The sequence below is a fragment of the Schistocerca cancellata genome, chromosome 1 (assembly GCF_023864275.1).
Source record: "Schistocerca cancellata isolate TAMUIC-IGC-003103 chromosome 1, iqSchCanc2.1, whole genome shotgun sequence".
Classification (NCBI taxonomy): domain Eukaryota; kingdom Metazoa; phylum Arthropoda; class Insecta; order Orthoptera; family Acrididae; genus Schistocerca; species Schistocerca cancellata.
In genome coordinates this window covers 297,400,785-297,408,442 of record NC_064626.1, presented here as the reverse complement: position 1 = coordinate 297,408,442, position 7,658 = coordinate 297,400,785, and the positions used below count along the sequence as shown (strand labels likewise).

At 42.3% G+C, this 7,658-nt stretch overlaps 1 pseudogene; it reads right to left on the bottom strand.

The window, feature by feature from the left end:
* Positions 1 to 5,184: 5,184 nt before the first annotated feature.
* On the bottom strand, positions 5,185 to 5,302 carry LOC126098343 (5S ribosomal RNA; annotated as a pseudogene).
* Positions 5,303 to 7,658: the final 2,356 nt, after the last annotated feature.

Genomic DNA, 7,658 nt, shown 5'->3' with positions numbered 1-7,658 from the left:
ACCAACATAAAAACCTGAACAGCCTACTTACATAGCCCCCATACCCCCCACAAAAAAATTTACAAATTGTTTTGGGCAGTGGCAAATATAGATTTGGAAAAAAAATTCGTAATTACAATAACAAAGAAATAAAAAGCACACACTTATTGATACAATGTTGGTCAAAAGCTAAAATTTTCTCACAGTCCATAAGGACAGTCCTGATCATTCATCACAGTAAAATTGCAGTGTTTTTTTTCTGAAAGTCTGCGCAGTAAAAGAAAATGCACATGGAAGTAGTGGATTTCCATGCAGTCTTGAAGAAGTAGTGTTGTCCATCCAACGGAAAGACAGTGCTGACTCTTGACATGCAGACAGGTAATGGGCCACAACAGAGCAAACCCACCGCAGTCGAAGTTTTGAGGAATATTGGTAGGTAGGTCATCACAGAGCATACCCACTGTAGTCCTGGTAGAGATTACGGTATTGGTGGGCCACCCGAGGTGCAGACCCACTGCAGTCCTTGTAGAGACGGCCAGCAGCCATCTGTTGCGACTGTGCAGGTGCACAATCACCATCAAAGAGTCTTTACAGTATGACACAAGTGATACCCAATCACCTGACCACCTTCGAAGTCCATGAGATCCGCGCAGCGCCCCATTTTGCTCTCCCACTAATTCTGATGACTACTGAGGTCACTGATATGGAGTACCTGGCAATAGGTGGCAGCACAATGCACCTAATATGAAAAACGTTTGTTTTTATGGGTACGTTTGATCACATAATGTAAGTCTTTACAACTGTTTGTATGAATTATTTGTATGAAATTCCTTCGGCATTATAATGTAGATGCTGTGCTGCTTGAGAAGGTAGCAGGCCACACGACTTGAAGAATGGAAAGTCAGCCGGCAGAAGCGGGCCAGAGATGCGCAACGGGTGGGACGGAGCCGGGTCGATACCAATCGGGTAGCAGCACCAGCAGCGCCCCCTCGCCCCCCCCCCCCCCCTGAGACCACCCCCATCGCGTTCCACCCCGTTTCTCCTCCCTCCGGGCACGGTAGGCGGCGTAATTGCCGCCGGCTCCACTCGCTGCTGACATTTTTATTTCTCCTCTCCACGGCGCAGGAGAAGAAAACGAGGTGCTGAAAAATCTCACCCAGCCAGAGGGGGATGTTTCGCCGGTCTCGTTTTCCCGCCTCTATCCCGTAAGGAGGGGATCACCTTTCGCGAGTCTCCTTCCCCTGGGGCAGATGGTGGTGGCGTGCCAGGTGTGTTGCACAGGGCGCCTTCTCCGCCCTTTCAGCGCAGCTGCTTCAGTTCTGACTCAAGTTTACGGTTATCTCTTTTCTTGTATATCACACTCTAAGTGTAAGAAACAACAACCGAAAATATTAGGGTGGCGCATAGGTTCTTGGCGTTTTTCATATGTTTAGTAAACACAACAGATACACATAATGGAGAATTTAGTCACCACTAATACATTGTCCGTCGCTATTTACAACAGTCTTCCAACGCTAAGGTTACTATTTGATTGCGCGACTGTACAAATCGTGTGGCTTAGAGGCCAAGAACTCGTCGAGCTATGTTCTTAGCGCATTTTCACCACAAAAGGAGTTTCTTGAAGGCTGTTCTACAGACAGCGGAAAAGGTTAAAGTCTGAGGTCACAAGATCAGGTGAATAAGATGGGTGCGGAATGGCCTCCCATCCCAACTCCTGTATAGTAATTTTTGTCAGTCTAGCAGAAAGCTGGCGGGCGTTATTGTGGAGTAGTATCACGCAACAGTCTCCTTGGTCGTTGTTCTAGGACTGTGTCTGAAAAACATCTCAGTTGTGGATAACAAACGTCAGTAGCGACAGTTACACCTGGGGAAGCAATCCGTAGTACACCACACCATCACTGTTCCACCACATACATAATATCGTCTTTTGCGAATGCGCGAAGGTCTTTGTACGGGAATTTGTTACTTTTTTTGGGTCAACAATCCCTTTCTTTTCCTTAAGTTAGCATAAAGACATTATCTCTAGTAACGATGAACGATAGAAATGACCAGTGTTGTTCACGAGCCAATTGATAACGAGCAAGCAGAAATGCACATTTGGCCACACACTGATTTTTGTCATTTTGGTTAAGGGCATGCAGCACCTATACACTCGTATTTTGAACCTTCCCCAGTGCTTGCAAATGTCTCACGATGGGGGAATGATCACAGTTCATGACGTTTATCAGTTCTCGAGTATTCTGACGTGAGTCATTGTAGATTAATCAATCCTCAAGGTCTTCCTGAATGTGGAGAGTCACTATGTCAAAACGATGCTCCTTAAAACGAGAAAGTACATTTCTTACCGTGCTCTCTGCGATGGCATTATCCTCATATACGACGCAAATATGTCTGGCTGCCTCCGGTGCTGTCACCCCTCTACTGAACTCAAAGAGAATAATACGTCGGAAACGTTCCAATTTCTCCACTTGGCATTCCATTTCCTAGCGTGCACGGCTCCACTCACTGTCTTCAAATGACAAAATGACAATATGTAAACTCAAATCACAAAAGTGAACTACAAAAAAAAAGTCAATTGATAAATAAATCCATGGTACTCGAAACACCAACATTCAAAATAAAATGCTACGAACTTTTGCGCAAACCCAATAATTTCATGGTTAAGTGCTAGGACTTACTGTAGTTATTAACCTCATCGTCGGGAATTAGAGCAGAAGACAGACCATCCTCTCTTGTGGACGTCAAGTAATTAAGTCATCTCAAAATGAGGGGGGCGGGTGAGGGTTCTGCCAAAATCTCACTAAATCTTTAAGGTAAGAGCGAAGGCAATGAAAATCTGAAATCAAGATTCTAATTCAGAGAATATATATTATTATAACGGATACGTTTTGCTTCATACAATTAAACTCTGCCAATTAAAGTTCCTGCCTATCTTTATGGCCTCTATAAAATGAATGCCTGGGATTCCCCGATTTGAAACAAATACCACACCAATTTCATATTTCATTGGGTTGTTCCCCGTAGCGAAACCATTGTGTATTAGCTAGTAGTCAGTCATGATATGCTGCAAAGTATTTAAGGCCGACATTATCGTGTTCATAACGAATTTGTATCAAAACTTTTCCAGTGCGTATGTTAAGCAGCATGGCAGCTAGTCTGAAAAGAAAGACGCACGAGCAAGGAGTTAATCGTTTACGGAAAGAAACCTAAGGTTAAGTTCACCGGCAAGAATTCTCTAAGTCATCACGTGAATGTATAAATAAAAAGACTGAAAAGCTACGGTACGGAGGAACTTACATACACTACTGTCTTTCGTCAGCAAAGTAAGTAAAGATTCACTGACATCAATTTGTATAACACATCAATAAACAGTCAGTTTTTTGATCCGTCATAACGGCTAATACTATTTTCGCGAATCCTTTTTGTCTGTAGAACGGAATACTACTCAGGATTGGGATGTTTAAAAAAAGTACTTTTAATCACGTGTCAAATACACTTTCTAAATCTAGATACGACACCTTTTCTGTGAAATTAGAGGTGAAAACGATAACTACATCTAAACTGCACTACAAAGAGTTTTTCCGCAGCTCGTGGTCGTGCGGTAGCGTTCTCGCTTCCCGCGCCCGGGTTCCCGGGTTCGATTCCCGGCGGGGTCAGGGATTTTCTCTGCCTCGTGATGACTGGGTGTTGTGTGGAGTCCTTAGGTTAGTTAGGTTTAAGTAGTTCTACGTTATAGGGGACTGATATCCATAGCTGTTAAGTCCCATAGTGCTCAGAGCCATTTGAACTACAAAGAGTTTAATTAAACTAATTGCCAAATGGAGAGACTATCCATTATTATAACAGATAACATTTTGTTTTATAAAATTAATTCCGAGCAAACTGGTAGGTAATTTTAGTGGTATGAAGCAAAAACATGAACATATCAAATGAATTTAATTATTTAAAATTTATTGGGTAAAACTCGTTTGAGGGAGGGAGGGGGCTGGTCCCACCACCTGACAGCAAATCTCACCAAGGGGGGATGAGGAGTTCAAATTAAAAAAGAACTTCACATACTAAACGGACGTCCCCAAACGACACTGCCCTCCCTGGACACCCATGTCAACCTCCGATCATCCCAACGACCCTTACAATTACACTGCAGCAAATACATCGCATGAGGCAATCAATGATAATGTCCATTTCCAAATAGAAAAGCGAGCAGGTGGATCTCCACTCTGTCTACGCAGCTACTTAACAAAGACCACCTATAGGTTGTTTCACAACGTTCTACTGATCACTCTGCAGCGTGCATTCAATTAGTGGCGGCTCTATGCACAAACAGATCCAGGGATGTTTATTGTCCATAGAAATGCAAAAGCTGCACACGAACAGAGTCTACGTAAATCACTGCATGCTGAACTGCATTGCTATATGGGAAATGAATTATTAGTAATCCCATATGGCAGATATAACATTCTTCGGGGAATGGTCACTTCCCTAACCACAAGCGCTGGTCCTTATTCAGTTTATAGACGACTATACCTCTGCATCAGACCTACACTAGTATTAATATTAGTAATAATTATAGGAAAAACAGTCAGTGCATCCCAGTGTTGAGACCTTTCCTAGCAACTCACAATCATCCAACCGACATAGCACTAAACTACCTCAAACTAATGATCATCTTGGCACCCACATTTTGTAATTATCTAAGAGAAAGTCCACAATTTAATAAAATTACTGAATAGCCAGACATAAGGTCTAAGTCTCAGCTCCATTATCCGCACAAATAAGTCTCAGATCAGCTTAACGCAGATACTGCATTGACCTCCACCCCTCGCGTATTTTATCACTTTCTTCAAATCCTTGAACATGACTTGACCTGCATTCCACCTTGCTTTATGAATCTGATTACCATCTCCCACTCATACAAAGGTCCTCGCCTCTAAATGCTTTTGCTTATTTATTGACCTATTTCTGTACACACAGATATGATTAATTTACACACACACACACACACACACACACACACACACACACTCCGTCTTCAGGCCACAAGTGACCCACCGGGACCGTCCGACCGCCGTGTCATCCTCAGCTGAGGATGCGGATAGGAGGTTCTCTCCCAGTCGTTATGATAGTTTTCTGTGACCGGAGCCGCTACTATTCGGTCGAATAGCTCCTCAATTGGCACCACGAGGCTGAGTGGACCCCGAAAAATCGCAACAGCGCATGGCGGCCAGGATGGTGACCCATCCAAGTGCCGGCCACGCCCGACAGCGCTTAACTTCGGTGATCTGACGGGAACCGGTGTATCCACTGCGGCAAGGCCGTTGCCCATGATTAATTTATGAGTGCATGTAAAAGTGTTGTTTGCCAAAATTTTCATTTTATGGAGGGTTGTGTACCACAATAGATTATTGTAAATCAAGTTGTTAATTATTATGCTCAGTTATAAGTAAAAGTGATCTGTGTTTAAATGAAATAGGAAGAAAGAGACAGTTGACAGTGAGCTATGTTGGAGATGGAAATAAACTAGAGTTCGTAGTATTTATGAGATTCGGTACAAGTTAAAAGTGGAAGAGTAGTAACGTGGCATATGTCGGCAACAAATTACTAAACGAAATGTGTTTTGATATAGAAATAGGGTGAAATCTAACTCTAGAGGTAACTGCACGCGTTGAAGTCCAGTGTTAAAGCGTAATGGCGGTGCCGTAGACCTGGTTGATAAGCACTACAGGGAATCTTCGGTTCTTTATTGTATGCGACGATGGTAGATGTAGGAAGCCACCATAGAGGAAGGAGAACTGAGGAGTGGACAAACGTGTTTATCTGGCGAAGATTCGTGTCCAAGAAAGTAAAATGGGAAAGCAGAGTGGATTATAATTTTGTAAACTTGTAGAATCTAATAAACTTGCGTCTGGACACCCAATTATATCCTCAACCCTCAAGAACCCTCACTTTCACCTGTACCTCTCTCAGCATATTCACATTGAATGGTATATACATAGGGTAAATTAATTCAGGTTTTCTAAGAAAATATTATATTGCAGCAGAGATGGTCAAATGTAGTATCGATTGTGTAGTAGCGTCGCTGCTCAACGGCTAAATTAAATTTACATTCTCGCAGTCATACAAGTTCACTACAGGGCAAAGCCATAAGCGATGAGATAAAATGCACGTTCACATGCCATTCCCATTCTAACAGTTGTGTTTCTGGCTACTGCCAGTTACGTAATTTCAATAATATTTCAACCGTACTTGTTTCAACCCCGTTTACATCTAGGAAACCCTTCCCATGCTTTTCCAGTGCAGAACGGCTTTAACGGCGAAGAATAGCATCTTCATGAAATTCAAGGAGCTTCGTAGCTGATGGACATTTTACCAAGGTGAACGAGCGAAGAAGTGTGAAGAAATGTTAACATCATGAGTTAGTGATATTGTCTAAGAGAGAATATCGCGTTTACCTAGTGCAGATACTGATTGAACAGTGCACTTAAGAGAATAAAATGTTACATGCATATTAGTGTTTCGGGACGAGTGAAGGCGTATCACGAATCTTCAGTGAAGTATTTTTGTTTTTCGAATAAACATACGCATCATCAAGCAAAACAAATTCTGTCGGGCATTATTGCTTTCTTTTTTTAGTAGATTAATACCTCAAAATGCCAGAAAGTTTTATCCCTTGCCTTATCTGAAACATTCCACGCCCTCCAGGAGCAAGATTTTGGATGAAATAATTTTCAATGAAAATTGTTTGTAAATGGTTGCCATGGACCATTATTTTTGTAGTAGATTACGATGTGAAAGAAGCAGGGATCACGCACCCATCGTTGCAGCACCGGTGAATCAGCAATGTAAGAATATACATAATTACTTACGGAAACAAAATAATAACGAAAATAGTTGCAGATGAAGAGAACACTAGCGCCGATTGCACACTAAGCATTGTTGTCAGTTATGACAGCGAGAGTTATCATGAAAATTATCAGGAAATACAGAATTACCTTCATGGTGCAGGTAATGTTCTAACATAATACGATAAGTTATAAAGAGAGTTGATATCAGTGGGAGGTAGCTAAGTCGTTTGATCTGATACGTCGACAAAATTGTACGTAATTCTGCAGTTAAAATTTTTCAATTTAATTGGTAGTCCTTCATGTAACATTAGTTACGGACGCAGCAGTAATTTCATTTTAGCTCGTCAGGCCAAAAGCTTTCTGTGCAGGATAAAAAAAAGTTGAGGAAAATTAAGATGGTAGTTCTGATACTTCAGGTTCTACGTAGGGTGTACAACGCAAAATGGTTCAAATGGCTCTGAGTACTATGGGTTTTAACATCTGAGGTAATCAGTCCCCTAGAACTTAGAACCACTTAAACCTAACTAACGTAAGGACATCACACACATCCATGCCAGAGGCAGGATTCGAACCTGCGACCGTAGCGGTCACGTGGTTCCAGACTGAAGGGACTAGAACAGCTCGGCCACAACGGCCGGCCTGTACAACGCACAGAACATTGATACGACAGTGTGATACTGTTAGACAAGTCGTTCAGTGGGCTCTTGTTCAACATTCGTGACACGTTGGCTTGAATGTCTACTATGTCGTACAAACGTTAGTTCTCCATATGAATTTCTGCTCTTTGTCGTAGGTTATTACTGACAACGTGAAGCCATGTCGCCCTTAACAATG